At 44.3% G+C, this 22,726-nt stretch overlaps 1 protein-coding gene across 1 annotated transcript in view; it reads left to right on the top strand.

Annotated features, from left to right (window-relative positions):
* Positions 1–19,683: 19,683 nt before the first annotated feature.
* LOC126366014 (uncharacterized) overlaps positions 19,684–22,726 on the top strand; it is a 143,258-nt gene continuing 140,215 nt past the window's right edge. Inside the window, exon 1 of the mRNA XM_050008867.1 lies at positions 19,684–19,899. The gene's annotated coding sequence lies outside the window, so the exon portion shown is untranslated. The remainder of the gene's footprint in view (positions 19,900–22,726) is intronic.

Raw genomic sequence — 22,726 nt, 5'->3', positions numbered from 1 at the left:
AAATGAAACAGAAGTGTGACCTCGCTGCCTTGTTGCTTGTCGCATTACGAGTCGCAGCGCTTAAATGTCAAATTGTATCGCCCCAGTGAGAACCGCGCCCGCGTTTGCTGCAGTCTGGCTTTAGTTCGTTTCAAATTTACCAGTTCGTTTACGTGAGAAGGATGACAGTTCACTGGCTAGATCATAGTTACCGTTCATCAGCTTGGCTGTTTTTTAAAATGTTTCCAACAATGCATTTCTAGTACCAGAAACTTACAATGGGAGCAGAGATTTTTGTGACCTATGGGGCGGATTTTAGTTCGACGTTGATCAGACGATGCAGAAATCACTTGAAGTATCCCAGAAACATCACGAATAATCGAAATCTGTATGTCTGGACAGAGGTTTGATTCTCAGTCAATTTCGAAGTCTTTAACCGTGCGCCACACAATGCAGTGTGTTTTCGACAGTGAACAGCTGTCAGTCTTTAGTGGCTACCCAAGTTTCATTGCACGGTGACAACGTCGGGAGCAGGAGAAAGACTCGTCACGCTTTTACTGCTTATGCTGTCAACACACAGGGAGACACTTATTGAACTATATGAAACAAAATGGTCACAGTTTCTGATCAGTTTGCGTTGGACGTTCAGACTGCACTGCTGGCTGCGGGGCATGGCGTTAACTGGTATGTGCATACATGTTTGGTGTAGCGACGAAGCCCACTTTCATTTGCATGGTTTCGTCAATAAGCAAAATTGGCGCGCCTGGGGGACTGAGAATCCACATTTTGGGTTCGAGAAGTCTCTTCAGCCTCAACGAGCGACTGTGTGGTGTGCAATGTCCAGTCACGGAATAATCGGTGCGACATTTCTTGATGTTACGGTGACTAGCGAACGGCACGTGAAGGTTTTGGAAGATGATTTCATTCCTGTTATTCAAAGTGACTCTGATTTCGACACGACGTGGTTCGTGGAAGACGGAGCTCGACCCCATCGAAGCAGGAGAGTGTTTGATGTCGTGGAGGAGCACTCTGGGCACCGCATCCTGGCTCTGGGACACTGGCGTGGGCCTCGACTGGCGCCATATTCTCCGGGTCTGAACGCGTGCCACTCCTTTGTATGGGGCTGTATTAAAAACAATGTGTACACCAATAAGCCCAAAACCATTGCTGTGCCATTCTGGAGGTCATCGACATGTTCCGACAGCTCAGCGGGTTTGCAGAATTTCGCTATTCGTGTGCGCCACATCATCGCCAATGATACCAGGCATATGGGACGTGTCGTAACCTAAATCCGAATATCTGTAGTGACGTTTACATGCTGAATAAAGTGTGTGCAAGCCTTAATTTGTAACTAATTTACGTTTTTCTTCATATAGTTCAGCAATTGTCACCCTGTACTTCGCATTTGCCACTACCGAATTAAAATGTCTAAACATTTCTTTGAAGTGATAGACCATCATTGCAGGTCGTACATTTTAACCCGAATTTCACAACGTCGAGATGAGCCCTGCGATAGATGAATTCGACATTACTGATTAAGCAAGGAGGCGCAGTGCTAATGGAATATACTGGCATTTGGCGGAATGGTGCTGCAGTTTTAGGTTTCCTCTGCTTTTCCAGAATAGTTCTAAAAGGACACGACCTGCCTCCTTCTCTGTGCTTCATCGATCCTAGCTTATCATCCGACTCAAATGACCTTGTTAAACTTCATCTTCCTTTTTCGATGCTATTTAAATTGCAGCCGCCAGGACAGCGGTGCGAGTGTTAAAGCGCCGGCCCCGGATCAAATCCGCCCAGCGAATTAATGACGGATGTAGTTTTTAGGCGGTTTCCCACATCTCACTAGATGAATACTGGGCTGGCACCCAAGTTCCGCCTCAATTACACGTTTCACAAACACTTAGAAAACTTCTGCACACTGGCACATAGATAACACTACACACAGACAGTTGTGGTATGCATATTTTGTTCCGGAGTGGGGCGCGAAGGGGGTGTGGGGTGTGGGGGAGAAATAGCTGATCGGAAAGGCCATCCGGCCACCCCTAAAATGAACCATGCAAAATCCGTTTCTAACCATGTCTACCACATGTCGTTCGTGGGCAATGAATGGCACAAGAAAATGAGGAAGACAGAAACTGCACAAAGTGCTATATCTTCTCTGTAATTCGGAAAATGCCGTAAAGTGACACGACGATGACATACGACTCTTTTGCGTAACATTTTCGGACCACATAGTATTAATACGGTATCAGCGTGACAGATAGTATAATAATCACCATAATACAGTGAAACCTCGCATAGCGAGAGTAATTCGTTCCAGAGCTTTATTCGTAGTGCAAAACACTTGTTAATTGAAACAATGTATTCCATATAAATTAATATAAAATACGATAATGCGTTCCACACAGAAGGAGTATTAAAAATTTTATGTTATTCACCCCATTTACTCAAAGAAAATTATACATACAGTATTATGTACTTTATTGTTCACGAAACATAACTAATAGTCATTTGTTTCTGCCGATGCTTCAGAACTTGGCGAAAATGCGACACAGCATTATCGTCAAATAAATTTGTAGGCCGCGTAGCCATTGCTTTATCAGGGTAGTGATTTTCAATTTACGATGCAGCCGATTCCCATCCTTTCAGCATTTTTGTTATTGTGCCAGAAGATTGCTGCTTTATTGGTACCGCCTCCTGTTCCTCCTCTTCTGAAGAACTCTCCACAACTTGCTGCTGTGAAACGCACTGCAACTCCACAAGCCCTCCGGTGGTCTTTTCTCAGCTGTGATCTTCCACAACCTCATAGAAATCATCGTTATGCACTTCTAGTCCCATGCTCTTGGCCAAAGACACAATCTCTTTGACTACAGGTTCCACAGGTACTGACTCAAATGCCTCAGAGTCACATTTCGACAACACACTCTGGCCAAAGTTTCTTCCAACTAGAAGTGAGAGCTCTCTTGGTAACTCCTTGCCACGCCTTTTCAATCATCTTGGCGCAGGCAACAATGTTGAATTGAAATTTCCAAAACTCCAGAGAATGAGGTTGGTAGCTTCAGTTAGCTCAAAGCAATGCTCGAAGAATGTTAAGTGTAAAGCTTCTTAAAGTTAGAAATAATCTGCCGGTCCATAGGCTGGACTAAAAAAGTGCTTTTGGGAAGCAGAAATTGGATATTGATGCATTGAAATTCTTCAAGGAGGTGGTCGTGTTGGCCGGATAATTGGCAGGAGACATGGAGTGGCAGATTCATATCAATCAAATATTTTTTCACCGAAGGACCAAATACTTCATTGATCGAATCGCAAAAAAGATCACATGTCTCCCAAGCGTTGTTGTTGGGCCTCCATATCACATTTAACCTGCTCTTCTGAACGTTATACTTGCTGAAGGCTGGAGGAGTTTCTGAATAGTAAACAAGCGGTGATTTAATTTTCAAGTTGTCGCTTGCATTGACACAGAATAGCAGTGTGAGACGGTCTTTCATTGACTTGTGACCTGGTAATGCCTTCTCCTCTGCTGTTATAAAGGTACACTTCGGTATCTGTTTCCAAAATAGACCGGTCTCGTCAAAATTAAAAACCTGTTGTGGCAGATAACACTCAGAATCTACGATCTTATTTAAATTGCTGATGAAGTTCTCTGCTGCCTTTCTGTGGGAGCTGGCTCCTTTGCCGTGCCTCACAACGCTGTGGATGCCGATACTTCTCTTAAGACTCTCGAATCACTCACGGCTTCCCTGAAACACTTCTTCGTCCGCTAATGATCATGGTTTCTTCTTAACGAGGTCGGCGGAAATCATTCTCGCCTTCTCACACATGATGTTCTCTTTAATAGTGTCGCCTTGCAATTGCTTTTCATTTGTCCATACAAGGAGCAATCTTTCGACATCGTCCAGAATACGAAACCGTTATTTAGGTACTCTTGTCATTCCTTTAGAGGCATCTATCTCCTTGTTCTTGAGGATAGTGCAAATAGTTGATGTTGACCGATTGTATGCGCGTGCTAAATCAGCAACGCTTACAATACGTTCGCATTTTTCAATGATTTTAAGTTTCATTTCTAAGGTCATTCATTATCTTTTTCTTATGGTCGTCTTCTTGCTGCTTTATCTTTGGGGACATTTCTGTGAAGGTAATTAAAATTTGCACAGAAAAGAACAATGTGTGAATAGAAGTTTAAATGTGTGATCACAAGCTACACAAAGATTGTAGCAGAAACAGGGCTAAACTCAGACTGCAATACGTACCAAAGACATTGTTCATACAAGGCTGCCGACAATGAAAGGTATTCATATTGTTGAACGTTTCCCCAGCCGCACGCGAACGGCAGATGACGTCACACTATATCGTCGTCACTCGTTATGTGATACATCGCTCGTTAAGCGATTCATTTACGATTTGTTTTGCTGGCTATGGGAATTGCGCTTTATGAAGGTGCTCGTTAAGTGAGGTTCCACTGTAATACGATCACAGCCACCTCCAAGTCTCGACGTTCAAGGGAACTGGAATGCACAATCACTTCTAAATGTTTCCCTCCTCCGTTGCTGACGTCGAAGAAGATAGACAGCCTATAACTGATATAACAACGCACCCACAAAGATCGCACGTATTTCGACAAGGTCGAGATAACGGCGGTAAAGGATGAGAACGCCTTCGGTAACGAAAGTCTCCTCACTGCGAGACAGGCGATGCGGAGAATTCCCGCAAATGACGCAATGAAAGTTGACAGTCGGTGACTCACACGCGTTAAGTGCGGCGCTACGAGCCGTCAACAAGACGCCAGCGGCGAAAGCTGCACCTGCAGAAGCTGTCGGCGATTTGGACAGAAACTGCATCACGCAAATGCTTACAGTTTCTGAGACAACAGTAACAGGTCCTCGCGTATAGCGAAGTCACACAAACGTTTAATTCGCTGCTGCCAGTTGTAGGTATCAAGTGCACTTTACGGCTCTAAAATCTAATTCTTTCGCAGGTCTTCAATCCGCGTACAGCTTAACAGAGTATTGAACGTGTACTTTAATATATCTGCGTTCAAAGAAGCCATCATGCAACACAAAACAAAAATCAACAAATTAAGAATTAGATTTGTTCCGTACATGCTACGATACAGTTATTTTCTTCAGATGCTCGGCCTCTACCACGGGATCACGCGTACGGCTAAGCAGTACGTCAGTTCCGGTATGAGCTGTTACTTTTTGACTACTGTCTCCTTACATTCTTCCACTCATTCTTTGACTCCTGTCGGTGACTTAACAAACAACAATTTCATGGGTAACAGAATTAAACGAATTGCATGGCATAATGTACGCCGATGAGCCGAAACGTTGTGGCCATCTGCTTAACACCTTCCTGGTCCGTCTTTGGAACCAAATACATTACTGATTCTGCTCATCGGGGATCCAGCAGTTTGTGGTAGTTTTGTGCAGGTATGTGGCATTAGTTGTCAACGCACACGTCACGTAATTCGCGTAATTGACGGGTCGCTGATTTGCGTACGCGGTGATGGCGCTGTATAACAACCCAAATGGGTTCCATAGGATTTACTTCGCGCGAATTTGGTCGCCGAGACGTCAACCTGAGTTTACCATAACACTTCTCAAACCACTGCAGTACGGTTTTGGCTCCGAGACACGGACCGTTATGCTGCTGAAAGATGACATCGCTGTCGGGGAAGACATCAAACATGAAGGGATGCACGTGGTTAGCAGCTGTCAGTGTGTTTTCAATTACTACCACAGGTCCCACGCAAGCGCAGGAGAATGTCTCTTATAGCACAATGCTGTTCCAATCGGCCTGCGTCCGTGGCGTGCTGCACGTTTCCAGCCGCCGTTCACCTCGATGAGGGCGTTTGTGGAGACGACCGTCGACGTGGTTTAGCAGAAATATGATTCGCCGACGTCTTTCTATTGATCGACGGTCGAATCCTGATGGTCCCGTGCTAACTAAAATTGTAACTGACGATGTCATTGAGTCAACATATGAACACGTAGGGGTGGTCTGCTGCGGAGCTCCATGTTTAACAATGTACGATTAACGGTGTGCTCCGAAACACTTCTGCTTGCACCAGCATTGTGCTCTTTCTGCAGAGATGCCACAGATCACCATCTATCCTGCTTTGCAGAGCAGACAAGCCTCCGAAATCCACGTTCTTTTAAGAGTCGTGGACGTCCAACCATTTAGCGCCTAGTGGTGGTTTCACTGTCCTTCTACCTCTTCCTGTGGATGCTCACGAGAATAGCACGGAAACAATCGACCAGCCTCGCCGTTTTCGAGATACACGTTCACGGGTTCTGCATAATAATACTCTTTCCTGTGACAAAGTCGCTTATCTCAATGGATTTCCCAAGCTGCAGACCATATTTTCGCTAGGGTGATCCTCTGTCCGTGTCTGCTTCGCTTACACACTTTTGCTATCGCGCACGTGCGCTGAACACCACCAGGCGGTATCGAACGTCGTGGTGGGCAGTGGCTTACCAGTTTATACTTCAGTGCTGAGAAAATTATTGTTCTCAATTATGGCGCCGTAAGTCCGGTGCGTCTCTTTTGGCAAAACTGGCCCATTCGTCAGTAAGAGTTAATCCGGCTACTCACCGAAGCATCAAAAGATTAAAACAATGAACACAAAATCAGACATCCTAAAAATGATACGCTGTATGCGAGGGTGGTCACAAAATTGTATGGCCTGGAAAATACAAAGTTAATTTTTTGTTTGTTCGCATTTATAAATGGTTCAAATGGCTCTGAGCACTATGAGACTCGGCATCTGTGGTCATCAGTCCCCTAGAACTTAGAACTACTTAAACCTAACTAACCTAAGGACATCACACACATCCATGCCCGATGCAGGATTCGAACCTGCAACTGTAGCGGTCACCCGATTCCAGACTGAAGCGGCTAGAACCGCACGGCCACATCGGCCGGGTACGCATTTATAAGTGCGCTCTCGTTGAAATCCTCTCAAGCAAGCTGCCAAAACGAGCCAAAATGGAACGGCGCAGCCTACTCATCAAGCAGAGTACTGAGGGGTACACTGCTTTCATCATTTGAAGGGGGACCAATGCTGCAACAGTACATGCCAAATTCGTGAAGAATTGAAGAATTACGTCAACAATGCACCATAACATGACGCAGTGGTTAGATAGTGGAGACGCGTCCAGCGTGGCCAAACGAATCTGAGTGACGAAGAACGGAGTGGTGCACCATCTCTCTGTGAAAATCTGGGAATCACAAGGCAAGTGGAGGCCCCAGTGGTCGCAGACGGGCGTATCACGATCAGGGTGACAGCGAATCATTCACTGTACAGTTTGCGCAGCACCTGCCACAGCATTCGGAACAATCGCCGCCTGCTGTATTCTGTGGCCGCTCATACCAGCCATGAAAAAAGCCCGCCGCATCGGAACGGCAGCGGAAATGTTGCGGCGGTGCCAGACCATCCAGATCTCACTGACTCCGTTATCCGCCTTGCCAGAATCCCTATCAACTATTTTGCTAAATTTGCGCCAGAGTTCCTCTACATGATCCTGCCAAGAGCTAACAATTCAAGTTCCTCAATGGGGTTTTACACGGTCTAGTCACGTTAGTGTCACCATCTGCCCAGAGCATGACTAACAACTTATTGCAGTGCGGACTTGCAAGAAGAGAGTCAATGGCAGGCCGGATTGGCCGTGCGGTTCTAGGCGCTACAGTCTGGAACCGAGCGACCGCTACGGTCGCACGTTCGAATCCTGCCTCGGGCATGGATGTGTGTGATGTCCTTAGGTTAGTTAGGTTTAAGTAGTTCTAAGTTCTAGGGGACTGATGACCTCAGAAGTTAAAGTACCATAGTGCTCAGAGCGTACCCAAGAGACTCAACGAGGTTCTGGAAGGTACCAGTAGGGATGTGGAGACATGCTGTCTACAGTTCCGTGGAAACTGAGCTAGGCTTCACGGTTTAGCATCTGCGGCGCGAAAAGCCCGACAGAGGTGGTCCCACAGATTGTCGCCCGGGTTTAAATATGAGGACTTTGGTGACCAGGCGAGTACGGCAAACGCATCCTGGTGCTCTTCGGAACACTCACGGCCACTGCAGGCAGTGCGGAACGTTGCATTGTCCTGCTGGTAGATGCAATCGTGCCGAGGAAAAGTAAACTGCACGTAAGGGTGGACTTGGACCCCAGGGACAGATGCTTACTTGTGTTGATCCACTGTTACTCCCAGAATGATGATACCATCCAGAGCCTGTCACGAAAACATTCCCCAGACCGTAACACTCCCTCCACTGACCTGGACTACTGGACGCTCAGGTGCGGTGCGGGGCGTAAAATCTAAACCAGCTTTCAGCAAGGGCGCACGAACTGGGCACGACATTTGCTGAGCATTCGTTGAGGGGACACTGTTTGCTGGTAACAGTTCATGTGGGCCATCAGCTGCTCAGTAGCTGCACGTCTGTACACATCTTCGCAGCCGTCGTCCATCCCTGTTATCTGTAGCCCGTGGTGCAGCACGTTTCCTCAATGCCAGTTTTGGATAGCGCCATTCTACCATGGCGCCACGTGAACAGTTTACACACTTAGCGAGTGCCCGAAGTGCAATGACCACGTCCTCTTGGACGTCTAATGAGCCGCTCCTTTTCCACATAACGACAACGACTGCACTGTGTCCGGCGTCTCCCCGTCACGATTTGTATAGCCTCCACTGCTAGTGTTGCCACCTGCCATCTGTGAGTGGTTGACGTCGAACATAGGTGGTGGTCACATTAATGTGACTGTACCGCGTGTAACGACCGGTCGATGTTGCTTTATTAAACGTTGCTGCTACCTAGAAAGTGGTTCAAATGGCTCTGAGCACTATGAGACTTAACATCTGAGGTCACCAGTCCCCTAGAACTCAGAACTACTTAAACTGATGCCATATTCTTTGACTTCCGGAAAGCGTTTGACTCGGTGCCCCACTTCCGACTCCTAACTAAGGTACGAGCATATGCGATTGGTTCCGAAGTATGTGGGTGGCTCGAAGACTTCTTAAGTAATAGAACCCAGTACGTTGTCCTCGATGGTGAGTGTTCATCGGAGGTGAGGGTATCATCTGGAGTGCTACAAGGAAGTGTGGTAGGTCCGCTGTTGATTTGTACCTGCATAAATGATCTTTTGAATAGGGTGGATAGCCATTTGCGGCTGTTTGCTGATGACGCTGTGATGTACGGGAAGGTGTCGTCGTTGAGTGACTGTAGGAGGATACAGGATGACTTGGACAGGATTTGTGATTTGTGTAAGAAATGGCAGCTAACTCTAAATATAGATAAATGTAAATTAATGCAGATGAATAGGAAAAAGAATCGCGCAATGTTTGAATACTCCATTAGTAGTGTAGCGCTTGACACAGTCACGTCAATTAAATATTTGGGCGTAACACTGCAGAGCAATATGAAGTGGGACAAGCATGTAATGGCAGTTGTGGGGAAGGCGGATAGTCGTCTTCGGTTCACTGGTAGAATTTTGGGAAGATGTGGTTCATCTGTAAAGGAGATCGCTTATAAAACACTAATACTACCTATTCTTGAGTACTGCTCGAGCGTTTGGAATCCCTATCAGATCGGATTGAGGGAGTACATAGGAGCAATTCAGAGGAGGGCTGCTAGATTTGCTACTGGTTGGTTTGATCATCACGCGTTACGGAAATGCTTCAGGAACTCGGGTGGGAGTCTCTAGAGGAAAGGAGGCGGCCGGCCGCGGTGGTCTCGCGATTCTAGGCGCGCAGTCCGGAACCGTGCGACTGCTACGGTCGCAGGTTCGAATCCTGCCTCGGGCATGGATGTGTGTGATGTCCTTAGGTTAGTTAGGTTTAAGTAGATCTAAGCTCTAGGGCACTGATGACCACAGCAGTTGAGTCCCATAGTGCTCAGAGCCATTTGAACCATTTTTTTTTGAAAGGAGGCGTTCTTTTCGTGAATCGCTACTGAGGAAATTTACAGAACCAGCATTTGAGGCTGACTGCAGTACAATTTTACTGCTGCCAACTTTTATTTGGTGAAAAGACCAGAAATATAAGATTAGGGCTCGTACATAGGCGTATAGGCAGTTATTTTTCCCTCGTTCTGATTGGGAGTGGAACAGAGAGAGAAGATGCTAGTTGTGGTACGAGGTACCCTCCGCCACGCACCGTATGGTGGATTGCGGAGTATGTATGTAGATGTAGACCTAACTAACCTTAGGACATCAAGCACATACATGCCCGAGGCAGGATTCGAACCTGCGACCGTAGCGGTCGCGCCGTTCCAGACTGTAGCTCCTACAACCGCTCGGCCACGCCGGCCGCCCTGCTACCCCTCTCCTCTTCCAGGCAGTAGTGATAAATTTGCTATTGCTGGTAACTGTCTTGTAACGGGGCACCACACAAGGATAGTTTGCGACAGTCGGTACCAGAAGTACCGTGGACGTCCGTTCGCAGCAGATCACTCTGCCCGCTAGAAGATGCCCACAGGAGCTGCAACACTGCCAGGGAGAGGGACGCGCGCGCTTGAGATGACCGTGCACGAGCGCAAGTTGTCAATTGCGAGTCGCAGTAGCCGATAGAAAACAGGTACCAGCGAACTGTGCGGTTTATTATCGCAATTACCGCTTATTCGAAACAGTTCAGTTACACTCAGTTTTAGCAAATTCACATATGCCACAATACATCGTTAACCTCAAATGCGGCGGGGAAATGAGACCGCGAGCGCGGCAGGTTGACGACGGACTCGAGCCATTTCCATACTGCAACTTACAGCAGTGCCCTTACTGAACTCGTGACGAGACCCGCGGCGCCGGTGGAAGCCGTGACTTCCAGAAACGCCCAGTGTGGCGCGGGAGCCCAGCTAGTGCAGCCGAGTGGTGGCGGCGCGGTAGCTCAGCGTGTTCGGTCAGAGCGTCAGCTTTCCTTTCTAATAAAAGAACTGAACGAACGGAACGGGTATCATCGGACGTCCGCCCTAAACAAATTCAACGAATAATATAGAACAATTTTAAAAAAAGTGGTTGGCGTTCAAGCCGCTGGATCGAGTTCTGTTCGTCAGATTATTATTTTTTTTATTTTCAACACAGCCATTTTCTTTGTTATTTGTATTACAGGTGATATTATGGGGAAAATACGTGTAATCGGACGAAATTTTATTAAATTTACAATGTTATTTGGCAGTCTACAGCTTACACATTTTGCTGTCCTCATGGATTACTATGAGTGTACGAAGTTTACAGTAAATCCGCGTTCGAAACGTCGTGTCCTCCCCTTGTAAGAACGCGAACCTAACGTACGTCTTATTGGAAGTCTCCCGAGTGAGCGCGACAAGTTTCCGTCACTTCCAACAGATAGCGTAGCTGCAGGACAGTTTCAAAATGGCAGCTGTAGGAGATGTTCGTTACAAGCAACGTGCTCTCATTGAATTTCTCACTGCAGAGAAAGAAACTGTGGAGAATATTCACAAACGCTTGTACAAAGTCTGCTGTCGACAGAAGTGCACTTATTCGCTGGACACGGAGGGTGATGTCATCAGAAGGCGATTCGTTGGAGCTCCACGATTCGCAGCAGTCGGGGAGACCAACCACGGCCGTCACACCTGACGTGTTGCAGCGAGCTGATATTGTCATTCGCCCTTAAAGGATGCCATCTGAGGAGGACATTTTGAGGACGATGAGGAGGTGATTCACACACTGAAGCAGTGGCTCCACGACCAAGGCAAGGATTGGCACCGACAGGGCAGACACGGCCTTGTTCTGCACTGGAGGAAGGCCACACAACAGGACAGAGATAACGTGCAAAAATAGGGCGTGTAGACTAAAGCCATTCTTTCGTGTGTGCAATCCTCATTATGTTCAATAGAGAACTGTTGATGAAAAATATGCGGTGCACTACTTTCTGGACAATCCTCGTCTATCGATGTGGAAGGTTGTAGGATACCCACATTTTGACAGCCTAAAGGATAAGTATTTGTGACTGTGCGCTATGAGGAGTGATCCAGGACCGAAACAATGCACAAGTTTTCACAATTACAATAAAAAACGTTTACTAAAAATACTACACATCCATCTTGTAGAAGCACTATCCGTGCAGACGGACAGGCTTGCATGTTCGCAAGAGGTCGAGGGCTGTGCCGGCAGTACCACAGTTACTAGAAGGGTCTCCCATGCCGGACTGGCTTCAGCGGACGGACCCACAAATCTCCATCTCCCCTATATCCAACCCCCTAGTCCTATTCCAGATACCCATCCAAGGAGTGGTGCGATCCGTGCCAATGCGTGCGTGGCAGAGCGGAAGACGTATCATTACTAGAGCCTCAAGTACAGCGGGCGACCCACCTGAGTAATTAGCCATACACTGCGTTCCGTGGTGTCAACTGAATGTATCCCCAATTCTCGTGGGACCAAAATGCAGAATACGAAACAAGAGAAAACAAAAACTGACGGACATGAAGAGACCCCAACCGAAAGAAGCTGTTTCCGCAATTGGAGCGGCTGACAGACCAATCCAAGATGTGAAAATTGTCTCGGAGAAACTCAACAGGTTAAGATTAAGCCCTTATCTGGGATACAGAGGAGAAAACTTCTCAAAGAATAGAAAGAAAAGGCAGGTGAAGGACTGCTTCCTAAACAAAAATGGAAGAAACTAATAGGCTTTCAACTTAAGACCGCAAAAAAAGATTGTCTCAGATTGAAGGGAGCAGACTTCTTCCACCTCTAGGACGGGAGACAAGAGCAGAAGGCAGGAGTCTAATACTCCCACTTCTCCGGATGACAGAATTCTCGTTTTTTAAACCCAATGTCTTAAAATAACTTTGCTCTGTAGTTCTGCCCGACACATATCGGCTCAAGTAGGTATATACACACGCTTGTTTTCAAACACTACATCTACATTTATACTCCGCAAGCCACCCAACGGTGTGTGGCGCAGGGCACTTTACGTGCCACTATCATTACCTCCCTTTTCTGTTCGAGTCGCGTATGGTTCGCGGGAAGAACGACTGTCTGAAAGCCCCTGTTGTTTATTTCTCGTTGACACACATAACAAGAGACGCCGCCATGCTAGATCACTGAGGTTGCCTGCAAATGTAAACAAAAGGCGATATGTACCGCTCCGCTACCGCAGCCAGCACACACACAAACACACACACAGTACCTTGCCCCACACATCGCATTACCTTGGTCACTCTTGTCACGTTCATTGGTGCCGCTACAGTGGCAAACTATAGTTACTTTGCGATGTGATATATGTGAACTATTTTACTTGTTCCAAAAACTAAACTCCGCCCGAACAGGCCGTGAAGGCCCAACGGTACCGACCGGCCACCGAGTCATCATCAGTCTAAATTTGTCATTGGATGTAGATATGGAGGGGCATGTACTCAGCACACAGCTCTCCCCGTCGTATGTCAGTTAACGAGACCGGAGGCGCTATTTCTCAAAGGAGCAGCTTCACAAGGGCTGAGTGCACCCCTTTTGCCAACAGCGCTGGGCAGACCGGATGGTCACCTATCCAAGTGTTAGCCCAGCCCGTCAGCGCTCAACTTCGTTGATCTGCTGATGGGAACCGGTGACCAGTGTTACCGCTGCGGCAAGGCCGTGGGCACATTTTACTTGTCCCAGTGAGGCAAAAGAAAAAAAAAATCACTTGGAGGTGCCGCTTTTTGAAGATGCTACTGAATGGCAAACCCACAATGGCGTCCCCAGAATGTGTTAAACGCGCCTGTCTGCTTCTGTTTTTCGACCAGATCTCCAAGCGTCGCCCAAGTATTTGGGTTGGTAGTAATGTGCACCTCAAGAACTCCTTTGTCTACTGTATTGCCTCGTGTGTCATGTAGCAGCAAGTGAGTTGTAATAAAGAGTGTTGGCTCAATACTAATAAGCACCTTCTGTTCCTATTAGTTAGTTGAGGGGGTATTAAACGACGACCCGCCACGAACTGTAGAGCTCTAGCCCGGCAGCCAGATGGCGGTGCAACGGGAGGGCCTAAGTGAATTATAAGCAGTCCTAAACTCCCGTCAATCAGTGTCGCCAACTCGCCAAAACCAAATATGCTGACTCTCTATTAAAAAGCCGGAAAAAATTGAGATAAAACAATGCGCACTATTGTGCAATTTTATTTTCCAACAATTATTACACTTTTACATGACTTTATACAGTATTTTTCGTAATTTGGAATCTGCTGAATATCGCAGTAAGGCAAACGATTAACTGTCAGTGTGTAGCCTTAATTGAATTATACAGTGTGGTCAGAAAATGTCTGAAACGCTTGTAGGGATGTTGCAGGGCAGGTTGTACTGAGATATGAATGTTACAAAAAAAAATTGATACGTTGCGCCTTTTCCGAGTTATTTAGCGTTGAAGTTAGCCAATCAGATCGTCGCGCGCGTAAACTCAAGTTTGAGCTAAGGAGACAAAGCACTCGTTGGGCAACGCCGCCCCTGGCAGGCCGCTTGAATGCGCGCGCTGCACCCCGATTGGCTAAAGTCTGTGCTAAACAACTCGCAAACGGAGCAACGTATCGAATTTCTTTCTTAACATTCATGTCTCAGTACAACCTGCCCTGTAATATCCCTACAAGCATTTCCACGTTTTCTGACCACCCTGTATGTGCGTCATAATATGGAAATAGTAAACTTGCATTTTGAAAAGTTCAAAACGAATGATATGCATCATATACATGTTAATTTAAACATAAATTAGCTTCCGTGAAATTTACGTTTAGTACTGTTTCATCCAAATCGTCTGTGTATTGTAGTGAGACTGACTCACCTACATAAGACTGCACTGGTCCAACTTTGTTTACAATGCTAGGTGGAGGAATGTAATTCTTACCAAAGTTATTGTGACGTCGAAGCTCTGCTCGTAGTTTAAGAACATCATTCATCATCTAAGAAGTCATTTTCTTTCCATAATTCACAATGTAGCACTGAGTAACTGCCCCGAAATATTTGTTTACGCTACTACTTGTTGACACGTCAGCAAGCAAACTGAAAGTCCTATCATTTACATTGTTGTGGTCTTCAGTCCAAGGACTGGTTTGATGCAGCACTCCATGCTACTCTATCCTACGCAAACCTCTCTATCTCCGAGTAACTAATGCAACCTTCATCTGCTTAGTGTATTGGTTCAAAAGTCTCTGAACACTATGGGACTTAACATCTGAGGTAATGAGTCCACTAGAACTTAGAACTACTTAAACCTAACTAACCTAAGGAAATCATATACATCCATGCGCGAGGCAGGATTCGAAACTGCGACCGTAGCAGTCGCAGTGGTCGCTTAGTGTATTCCTCTCTTGGTCTCCTTCTACGATTTTTACCCACCACGCTTTCCTCCTGTACTAAATTGGCGATCCCTTGATGCTTCAGAATGTGTCCTACCAACCGATCATTTTTCCTAGACAAGCTGTGCCACAAACTCCTTTTCTCCCCAGTTCAGTTCAGTACCTCCTCATCAGCTACGTGATCTACCCATCTGATCTTCAGCATTCTTCTGCAGCATATTTCAAAAACTTCTATTCTCTGCTTGTATAAACTGTTTATCGTCCATGTTTCACTTCCATACATCGCTACACTCTGCACAAATACTTTCAGAAAGGTCTTCCAGACACTTAAATCTATACTCGACGTTAACAAATTTCTCTTCTTCAGAAATGATTTTCTTGCCATTGCCAGTCTACATTTTATATCCTCCCTACTTCGAACATCATCGGTTAGTTTGCTTACCAAATAGCAAAACTCATCTACTACTATAAATGTCTCATTTCCTAATCTAATTCCCTCAGCATCACGTGATTTAACTCGACTACATTCCATTATCCTCATTTTCCTTTTATTGATGTTAGTTTTATATCCTCCTTTCAAGACACAGTCTTTTGCTGTCACTGACACAATTACACAGTCATCGGCAATCCTCAAAGTTCTATTTCTACTCCCTGAACTTTAATTCGTACTTCAAATTTTTCTTTTGTTTCCTTTACTGCTTGCTCAATATACAGGTTGAATAACATCGGGGATAGGCTACAACCCTGTCTCACTCCCTTCTGAACCCCTGCTTTCCTTTCGTGCCCCTCGACTCTTATAACTGCCATCTGGTTTCTGTACAAATTGTAAATAGCCTTTCGCTCCCTGTATTTTACCCCTGCCACCTTCAGAATTTGAAAGAGAGTATTTCAGTCAACATTATCAAAAGCTTTATCCAAATCTACTAACACTATGAGCGCAGGTTTGCCTTTCCGTGACCTATCTCCTAAGATAAGTCGTAGGGTCAGTATTGCCTCGTGTGTTCCTACACTTCTATGGAACCCAAACTGATCTACTCCGAGGTTGGCTTTTAGCAGTGTTTCCATTCGTTTGTAAAGGATTCGTGATAGTATTTTATCCAGATCACATCTCCTTAAATTCCTACCTTTTCACAATTTCTGCAGTTTTAATCTACAGCTCATAACCAGTAAATTGTGGTCAGAGTCCACATCTGCTCCTGGAAACGTTACACAATTTAAAACTTGGTTTCTAAATCTCTGTCTTACCATTATATAATCTGTCTGAAGCCTTCGGATGTCTCCAGGCCTCTTCCACGTATATAACCTTCATTCATGATTCTTAAACTAAGCCCTCGGACGTTGGCGCGCCAGACTCCAGTTCACCATCAGCAATGGGGGGGGGGGGGGGGGGGGGGGTAAAGCTTTGACAATGACAGCCTCTCGTGCTGGCGTAACGTCAGTAAAATCATTGGAATAACGTCGGCCAAAGACCTCGAGACAGCAGCCAATAGGCGCTTTGTCAACAAGTGGCCACGAAAGCCTTAATAATTTTGTTTCACTCTGAAGACTTGCATTTTGTCAGAAATGAATAGTTTGCTTTCAACTTCACCTACAACTGTGACGCTCTTCCTTTCTGTAGTTTGAGTTACTTCTATTAACCTTACAACAAATACTTGGCATTCCACGATCACAAGTAAATTTCTTGCGAGATTATTAGCGTTTCCCCTGATCCCTATGTCAGATATGCCAAGTATATTAGAGTAAATTTGCCACAGGTTGCCATTCAATTGTTTAGTTGTCTACGATTTTATCTTATTAATAGCCCCACAGGTTGCCACTATTTAATATTCATTTCACTGTAGTACATCAAAGTTATTATAACTCTCGTTTCATTTAGTATTCGTAATTTCATTAACCTGTAGTATCAGCCCCTTTCGAGTAGAGAGAATAATAAAATATTAAACGAGATCCCACAACAACTTCCATCGTTACTGTGGTGTTGAGATACTTAGCAGATGTCAGCTATTCTGCAACAGTGTTTCCAGTAATGCTACAACTGTTTATATTTCGTAGTTACGTTTTTGGTCTTGTGTTATGTATGTGATAACGAGCCCAGAACACACACCAAAACAGTTATAGTTTGCTTTTTCTTGCCTTCTAATTCAATCTAATAATATATTTTCATGGGATATTAAACCGTGTTTTGAAATCTTAGTTCAGTGCAGATCATTTTCCTTTAATCAGCTTGGATTTCAATGATTTCCTATAGTCAAGAAAAAACAAAAGACTGTGGAAAAGCCATACTTTCGGACCGCAGGTCCGCTAAATGGTGTTAAAAGAATCCAGAGGGAGCTCTGAAACTGTGATATGGCCATGCACTTCAAACGGAGATCTCACGCGTGCGCAAAAGAGGTTACATCCCGTATGCTTTCAACGTTTTATTGTGTATTGTTTCCTATAGCCAGCGGCTAACTTCAGGTTTTCATATTGGAGATTTTGCGAATTTTTCAATGATTATATTTTCTAGAATGCAATAATCAAACAAAAGCAACTTTTTATTATACAAGCTGTTTGCGAAAACGTTCTTTGTACTGATTGTTTCATATTCTAGAAATGGAATGGACCAAACGAGCATTTAGCATTCTAACTTAGGCGTATAGTGAGGAAAGGTGTCTGTATGATCATCAGAACTCCCTGTACCATAATAGAATTCGTCGAAAATCGTTTATTTTTGAGTAAATATCCTTATAACCTTATATGCGCCCGGCCACTGAACCGAGCGGTTCTAGACGCTTCAGTCCAGAACCGCGCTGGTGCTACGGTCGCAGGTTTGAATCCTACCTCAGGCATAGACGTATGTGATGTCCTTAGGTTAGTTAGGTTTAAGTAGTTCTTAGTCTAGGGGATTGATGACCTCAGATGTTAAGTCCCATAATGCTTAGAGCCATTTGAACCTTATATGAGTTTTTTTCGATTTGTATATGTAGTGCCGTAATTGACGGAAGGTCACATTTTATTTGATTCATCTTTTGCTTCATTTCACCATGCTAGGAAGGAGAAACTGGCAATAGTCGGGGAAAGAGTCTGATCACAAAATTAACAAACAAATGATGTAATTCTTGCTTCTGACTAGACGAAGCTGCCTCCTACATTACTCGGTTACTTGAGCGAATTCCTTCATTGTCGACAGCAGCTTTTCGAAATAAGCCATTTCCGTTATCGTGTAGTTGCGAAATCCCTGCGTATCTTCGGGTCTCAGTTCCTTCAATAATAGGGAATATATGCCATTGCCTTCCTGCCTTCTGTCCAGCCAGGACTGAACCCAACTATGTCTAGCTTTTCGTCGTCGGTGTCGTGCCATAATGTTAAGCGTTGCAGACACTGCCTGGGTAATAGTTCAAAAAACGAACTGCATCCTCCATGTGCAAGACGCTGTACAAACGTAAACTTAGATACATTTACTCTTGGTACACCAAGTTTCTTAATAACTAATGAAGCGTTCACCCCGTAATTCAGAAGAGTAATAAGATAATTTCGTAAGAGTTACATAAGAGGACAACAGTTGTTTAATAAATAATATTAACAAAAATAGAACAATTAGTTAATAAACAGGGACCTTGAGCTCTCAGATATTGTTAGTCTGAATGAACGACTTTACAAGCAGTCTCCTGCGCGCAGTATTACCGGCGTGTGCGCGTGCGTGGATTCTTGTCAGGGCCACCTGGCGTGCATTGTGTATTTCATTGGACGATGCCTACCACTCTGCAGTTCCGAATATGTACGCTTGGGGCGCTGCCGCGTAGGCGTACACACTTAGCGCCCCCTAGACGGTCAATAATATTTATGTACAATATTATTGGCCGCGTATGGGGCACTTCACGTGCAAGGGCCTTAGATGACATTGCTGGTGGGATAGTGTCGTTGGTTAGACCGAGCCGAGCGCTCAAATAGCAAAATCAGTGTTCGGCGACTCTATAAGGCTACACACTTAAGATTGGTGGTCGGTCGTCCGATAAATTTATCAGTATCTGTGAGTCACTTTAGCGCTACTCACCGCTTATCAGTTAGTTACTTTATGTACCGGTAATTGAGGGTAAGACGTCACAACCAGCAAGGGTGCCAACAGACACATCAGAAGGAAGAAAACTTTCGACTTACCTTACCTACAGGGGCGACTCCACGCTTGTTTTAATGTTTGCAGAATGTTAGATGTACAGACAAGTGTATATCAATAAGGAAAGAGGCCAGTAGGGCGGAATAATCGGAAGTCTACACATCTTAGGCATTTTGCTTCATACTTTTTACAATGGCAAAAGAAAGTTTTAGAACCTTATTAGGTTTTTCTGAACAAACGAGGGGTTTCTACAATTGGAAGTGGGTATACAAGAAAAGGCAATATTCAGTGCGGTAATATCGCATTGAAGATACGATATAATGGTCTTTCATGTTGGCAACCCTGAGCGAACGAAGACAAAATAGTGTACAGCGCTATTTTGTGAATGTGTGTTGGAATTGTTGCTATTTCTTTTGTAGTAAAAGTACATGGAGGATCTGTGTTGAGTTACATGCACTTCAAGATACATTTTATACTAATGCTTGAAGTAATTACCTGGAGTTTTCGTTTAAATGTGTGTACCAAGTGCATTATATTAATTGTTGGCGCTGGATTAGGAAGTAACGACTGTGAGTATGGGATTAAAACCATATTGTATAACAACTTTGGCTGTGTTCCTTAGAGTGGCTTTTCTGGAATTATACTATCATAGAACAACAAAAATTTGCTAATTTCTGTAGGGACCTTTGTTAATCCCAGACTATACATAATAATTGCGACTCTAGGAAGGTCGTTCTTGGGCATTATCGTACCTTACCATGAACTAAAAATACTAAGTAAATTCATTTCACAGTTCTATATGCGAAGCGTTATTTGTGTTGGTTGTATTTAGTTATTTATTTTGTAATCCTGTTGCACATGTTCATCAGTATTATCATCTTATAGAATGCGTCACACACCGGTACACAAGGAAGAAAATAAAATCGCCAGAACTATTTATCATATGATGACGGGGGAAAAATCGACAGAATGAAAATACGGTAAAATAGTAGCTTGTAATATAGTGTGACATTTTATTCAAGTTGTAATGGCGACGTGCGAAGACGAAACAGGCGACTGGACTAAACCTTTAGTGCAAAGGGAGAAGATATGTTTTAACATTGGGCAAGGATAGGTATTTTCATTCCGCCAGTCGCTGGAATAATGGGAAAATCTACCAGAGTGAAGACATCCTACCCTTAAGTCAGACAAACATAACACGTGGACTTTCTGAGGGTGTATGACGATTTACTGCAGAAATGAGAAGTCAAGCAAACACACAGTGAAAAAAAGTCTTGTATACATAGCTGACTTCATTCCCTTTGCAGAAGGGTGGATCATTTTTATTTATTTTTATTTTTTTTTCTACGTAAGAACAACATGTACGAAAAACGAGGTATGCGAAATCTCAACCCTAGAACAGTGAAGGGGAAAAAATGTTAAGTTACTAAACCATAGTAAATTTTACTATTCCATATTTTTTAGTATAGTTATAAGGTCTCCATTGGTACGTCATATACAAAATAAGTACACAACGCCCTGTTTTTCACCCGCTACTAACAATACGGTTCTAGATTGTGGGGAGCTGCGAATTGTACGATAGGCCTACCATCAGCAATCATAGATTTTGCGAGGGTTTAGTAACCTATAAAAACAGATTAATGTCGAACGAAATTGGCCGTAGATTTATGTAGAAGCAGAGCACCAGCAACGTCCAGTAAAAATGTAGACGATCGGTAACCCGCCTGCATCGGCCGTCCGAAGACTCCCCGTTTCTTTTCTACCTTATGTGACCATTTTCATTTCTGTTGCGACATACCGGTACTTTAAGCTTCACATTTTTTTGGTTGTTAAAACACATAACTTGTTTTGTTCTGTGTCATTGTTTATTTCAGTGTCGTTATCGATCAGCGAAGGAAACAATATACCTAAAATTTTTCATTTCTTTTCTCCATTCGTCTTGTAAGCAGTGGCCTGTAGTTCCCAGCATGATGCCCAAGTTTGATTGTTACCACTTTCTTGAATGTTAATTTACACGGTGTATGGTTTGTGTTCCCAGCCTAATATCGAGTCAAACGGTAACGCCTGTACAGGAGAAAATCCATCTCATTTGAAATGAAAAGTTTTGAACATAAAGAAATATTTTTTTTCCTGGTGTAGTTATTACAATGTTTTACCAAGATTCGTCAGTGAAAAGGTACGGTATTATTATAGTTTCTAAATTCTTTATTTTTCAGGCCACAGTGTCCGTAATTACTTTGCAGTTGTTAAAAGTACCTTGTTTAATCGTCTTCCTGCATACTGGTTACCATTGTTTCTTCGTCACACTCCCAAATGGTCAATTGTTCCACGCCTTAATTTTTTATGCAGTTAATGTTCAGCTTTAGATCGAGTTTGTTGCTGTTGGTGGTACTGGCCTAAGACTACATAGTACATAATGTCAGTTCATTCAGAGACTACTAGTTCACTTTAGAGAAGGGATGTTAGTTTTTGTACTAGTTAAGATGAACGAGCTTTACGTCCCGTTTGGCCCACGCAGATCTCACCGTCCATGGAATGTTGAAAAACCTCTCAGCCCTCAAAATTCCTTCGGATACCATTGTCAGTTTGGAGAAACAAGAAGCGAATGTTCCCCCCGAGTTATTTTTGACGCGATTCTTTTACGTTGTGGAGACAATACACACGTTTTTATTCATTTTCATTAACTGCAGGGCCCCTGAAATGTCAAAAATGTCATTCAGAGCACGAAAGCATGTGCTGGTAAATGAATTCGGCAAATCGTATGCGCCAAATAATTTACTTGCTGTAACCTGAGCCTGCCAATGGCGTATTGCATTGAAGAAAGATACTTGGCTATATAGTACGTGGTACTGGCAGGCCCTCGTACTGCTGAATCGCAAAAAAAAAAGGCAACACACATTCAGCCGTATGCCTAGCAATATTCCCATGAAAGGTAACATTTCCCGAAATCGCCTACTATTAGCCAATAGATCCGTTGAAGAAAGATACTGCCGATTCCCTTCCGCTGTCCGTGCCTGTTCTCTTCTCGTAATGAACTCGTCGTCGGCAGGATGATGAACCTTAATCTCCTTTGTCACCAAAAATTTGCACTCATAAATCAAAACTGGTGGCAAGAAAACTGCATTGAACTGTATCACGGGTTGCAACAATTACATGACATTTCATTTGCTGGTAAAGCAAACTGAAAATACTTGAACGCATAGAAACATACTAGTACCATAACATGAAGTTCTCAGTCCGTAGTCAGTCCCGTCGACTGATTACACACATCGTTTCTCAACACAGTTCGCCAAGATCTCAGTGTCGTCGTCTATAAACTTTAACTAAATCGGTTTGAAACTGTTCAACTGTTTTACAGTAACGTTATAACGATTTCAACCATTTAAACAGATTGAA

The sequence above is a fragment of the Schistocerca gregaria genome, chromosome 4 (genome assembly GCF_023897955.1).
Source record: "Schistocerca gregaria isolate iqSchGreg1 chromosome 4, iqSchGreg1.2, whole genome shotgun sequence".
Lineage (NCBI taxonomy): Eukaryota > Metazoa > Arthropoda > Insecta > Orthoptera > Acrididae > Schistocerca > Schistocerca gregaria.
Note: the sequence above shows the minus strand (reverse complement) of the source record. Positions and strands in the feature narration are given on the sequence as shown.